Source organism: Myotis davidii, unplaced genomic scaffold, assembly GCF_000327345.1.
Source record: "Myotis davidii unplaced genomic scaffold, ASM32734v1 scaffold674, whole genome shotgun sequence".
Classification (NCBI taxonomy): domain Eukaryota; kingdom Metazoa; phylum Chordata; class Mammalia; order Chiroptera; family Vespertilionidae; genus Myotis; species Myotis davidii.
The window spans coordinates 1,245,499-1,250,282 of NW_006286674.1; positions in this window are offsets into that span (position 1 = coordinate 1,245,499).

Genomic DNA, 4,784 nt, shown 5'->3' on the forward strand with positions numbered 1-4,784 from the left:
GGCACATGCCTGGGTTGTGGGCTTGACTCCCAGTAGGGGGCATGCAGGAGGCAGCCAATCAATGATTCTCATCATTGATGTTTCCTATCTCTCCTTTCCTCTCTGAAATCAATAAAAAGAGTATATTTTTAAAAATAAATAAATAAAATGCAGATATTGAATTTTTTATGACCAATTCTGATTTAGCCATAAGAGTTTTAAAATAAGATTGCCATGTGAATTAGAAATTCTTATATCTAACTCATAGTAGTTATAAAATAGTTATACATTATATATATGTGTATATATATATATATATATATATATATGAATGTTTATGTATGTTTATACACTGAGTGGCCAGATTATTATGACCACCCCATCAGTACTTCATTGACACTTCCAAAAATACTGAATATTGAAAACTTCCTAAGCAAATACTCTCAAGGTTTTATTATTATTATTATTTGCATAACTAATTCACTTCACTGTACTGATGGGGTGGTCATAATAATCTGGCCACTCAGTGTATATTTATAAGTTCATAAGATATTTACTATGTTTTTTATACTATATTTATTATATCTATACCTACATAAATATAGGTATATTATATCTACTATGAACTAAGTATATCTCCAAAATATGTTGAAAAAAATAAATAATTGAACACACTTTTATGAACTTGGGAAACTTAAAGAAAGAGCAGTGGTTAAAAGCCTGGGCTATTAAATTAGACCTGGGCTTAGACTTTGGTTCTACTATTTGCCAGCCGTGTGAACTTGAGCACATTGCTGAACCTCTCTAAGATTCCTTATCTGTAAAAGGGGAATAATAACACCTGCTTTTTAGGGGTTTTGTGAGAATTAAATGTAAAATAATGACAGGCTTTGCACACTTTCTGGCACATGGAATGTGCCAATATGTTAAAGCTATTATTAGCACAGAGCCTTGAGATCATTTCTCTTGGCATCAATTCCCGTACAATAATCCCATTAATGTTGAAAATGTGGGTGATTAAGTTGAATCTATAATGACACTGACATAACCTGGAATTACATCTTTAAATAATCCTTGGGATCAGTTGGTTTATTTAACAGTTGTCTCTAGGGTACAGGAAAATGCTAGTTATTTGAGCTTTCTAAATTTAGGATTCCAAACCAACAAAAACTTACTGCTTATCCAAAATAGATTTTGATTAGATTTCTCTATTACTCAGAACTGTTGACAAGTTATTTTTGCTTGCACCGAGTTTATCATTCTCACATCTAGGTGGAAAGCAATATCCAAAGCTCTTTAGGTTGAAAGTCATAGGAATGCAACTCATATTAGCTTAACCAAAAGATAATGTATTGGCTCCAATGACTGGGGACTTTAAGGGTTGAACTAGCTTCAGATGGTGCTAAATATTGCCAGAGCCCTGGTTCCCGCCGTGTGTTGGCATCATTATCAGAGACCTTCCGTGAAGCCTGGGATTGGGACCATAAGCTTCAGGCTTATGTGGTTTAGCTTGAGAGCCCAGAGAAAGGGAGCGCCTCTCGCTCCTCACAGCTATAAATCTTAGAGAAACAAATTATAGGGAGGATTCTTATTAGGTCAGAGGAGGCGGGGCACTGCAGTCATCTCACTAGAACAACACGCCTAGGGAAAGTCGATTCCCAAAAGAAAATCAAAATCTGACTCCGGACAGAGGAGGATGGCAGAGTGAGCAGGTAAAACCAATAGATGCCCATAGCAGATACTTCAAGTGGGATTGTCTGAAAACAAAGACCTCAGCATGGCCGTCATGTCGTGGCATCTATTAAAATATGCACTATTTCATGGAACCACATAAAAATGTTTCAGAGGGGCATTGGGTCGGGCATTCTTGACTCTGCTTATTCTTCATGGTAAGCTCCACATGTGGTAAAAATTTGCAAAAAGAGTATAGTTATCCTCATCTGTTCTCCATCTTAAGCAGTATAGTATGTGTGTAATTACATGAAAAAAAGGAAAATTCTTTCTCAATATTGAATAAGCAAATAAGACCAGTAATTACAATACTATAAAAAATGAAACAAGGAACTATCTCTCTATATTAAAAATACAAATCAGTCCTGGTTAGTGTGATTCAGTGGTTAGAGCATTGGCCTGTACACCAAAGGGTCTTGGGTTCAATTCCCAGTCAAGGGCATGTACCTGGATTGCAGGTTCAATCCCCATCCCCAGGGGGGTGAGTGTGGGAGGCAACCAATCGATGCGTCTCTCTCACATTGATGTTTCTCTCTCTCTTTCACCCACTTTTCCTTCCACGTTCTCCAAAAAGCAATGGAAAAAATATCCTCAGTGAGGGTTTTTAAAAAAATGCAAATCAGGCAATTAGCAAATAGTAGTCTAAAATTTTGTCAACTTCAAAATAAGAACAAAACAGTTAACATTATACATAATGTCAAGATAAAGTAAAATAAAACATTAGCATTATTTGCACTAGCAAATTGAGTCAATTTTTCTAAGTAAAACAGAATTACATTTGCAAGGAAAAATAAGTTATTTTGAATATAAAAAAATACAAAAAGGAAAACGCTGTCTCCTTTATTTAGTCCCAATGTTGAAAATAACTTTTAAATTCCTGATTTTATTCTTCAGCATTTTAGCATATGAGTGCATAAAATATTGATGGGTCTCAAATTAGAAGATTCTTGCTGAGACCTCATTGTGCTCTGCAAACATGATCTCATCTTCCAGCTTGGTTATGTTCCAGATCCAGGAGTGAGGGCAAGTTTATGATCAGGGAAGAAAAAAAGGAAAATATTTATATAAGCTCCATAATACAACTTTAAAAAAATCCATGACATATATATGTAAACTCTCTGAACTTAGTATGTGGGTAACCCACCCCCAAATAGGGAAAAGCCACATAACATGGAGAAGAAGTTGGAAAAAAAAGTCAACTCACCCTTTGTAATGGAGACACAAAAAAGAATGAGATGAGCCATCTGGAGATCTCTTTCCAAGAGTGACACATCCTAATTTTGAAACATGATAATACTAGAGTGTCTTCCTAAATCACCAGGATATTGTATAAAAAATCTCATCTGGAAGGCATCACATTTAAACATGAACTAATTAATATGTAATAAACTGGCATCCTAGAAATGAAATATTGTAATTATGGACTCTTTTGCAACTAGTGAACTGAATATCAAGACTTTTTTTGGTGTATCTCTATAACCCTTTTAAAGGAGAATGGGCATTGTATGCCCTATTATACATGGTAAGTAACTAGAGCTACTTTATAAAAATCTAATTTTCTTCTAATGTTCTCAAAATAGTTACTAAAGTTATCATGAAAGTTTCAGTACCTAACCGGGTACTATTCCAATTTACCTATATTGGGTATAAATGTAATAATACTGTCCCTTACTGACCTGTAATACTGTCAACAATAAAAAATACATATCCTATATAATAAAAGGCTAATATGCAAATTGACCAAACGGCAGAACAACCGGTCGCTATGACGCACACTGACCACCAGGGGGCAGACGCTCAATGCAGTAGCTTCCCCCTGGTCAGTGCGCTCCCACAGGGGGAGCACCACTCAGGCAGAAGCCGGGCTCATGGCTGGCAAGCATAGCGGCATTGGTGGGAGCCTCTCCCACCTCCACGGCAGTTGGATATCCCCCAAGGTTTCCTGGACTGCAAAAGAGCACAGGCCGGGCTGAGGGACTCCCTCCACCCCCAAGTGCACGAATTTTGTGTACTGGGCCTCCAGTATTTAAATAAAATAAAGTGACTAATAAGAACGGGGGTGCGGATAAAACACTAAGATCTATTACCAGTTCTGCCGCCAACTAGCTGGTAACCTAATACTTTTTGGCTCTCCTTTGTAAAATACAAAGGAAAGCATAGTTTTCTAAGGAGGTGTATACAAATTTAATCATAGAGAAAGTAACTACTTATATGGTAAAAGTCAAGTGAGCTAACAGAATGAACTTTCATACTTCTTTAAATTAAGAAAAATAATATCTTGTGGTACAATATTAATTCAATAGGTATTCTTGAAACAATCTTTGCTGATGATTTAGAGATTATTTTAATAGCATATGACTTATTCTTGATTAAGGAAAAGATGTGGTTAAATGTTACGCATCTCACTTCCACCAACTAGAATAGAAGCTTCTTTTGATCTCTTTAGTTCACTTATGTATCAACACTTTGAATAGTGCCTGGTTATGGGGGGAACTTAAACACTTGCTCAATTGGTGAATAAAAGAATGATGGAAAATTTGTCTTTAGGAAATGTTGTCACCTATTTCAGATCACCTAATGTTTAGAAGTTGTTAACTTTCCATATCTTGGCATTCTCTTTAATCCTTCAGTGGTCTGTGGATCTAGTCTAAGACAGGTAAAAACTTGTCAAATACTATTTGTTTTGTTTTCATAAACTTATGTATGTATAAATTATAATGCAATTTTAACAATAAGAAAGAAATAAAGATCTGAAGCTTTGACTCTACAAGGTCAATATAACTAATTAAAAATAAACTTTTAGTTTAAAAAAGATGGTGTCTGGCCGCAGTGGCTCAGTGGTTGAGCATCGACCTATGAACCAGGAGGTCATGGTTCAATTCCCAGTCAGGGCACATGCCCAGGTTATGAGCTCAATCCCCAGTGGGAACGTGCAGGAGGTGGCCGATCAATGATTCTCTCTCATCATTGATGTTTCTATCTCTCCCTCTCCCTTTCTCTCTGAAATCAATAAAAAATATTTTAGAAATGTATCAGGTAAACCTACATATATTTTTGCAAAGATAGTACAAAAG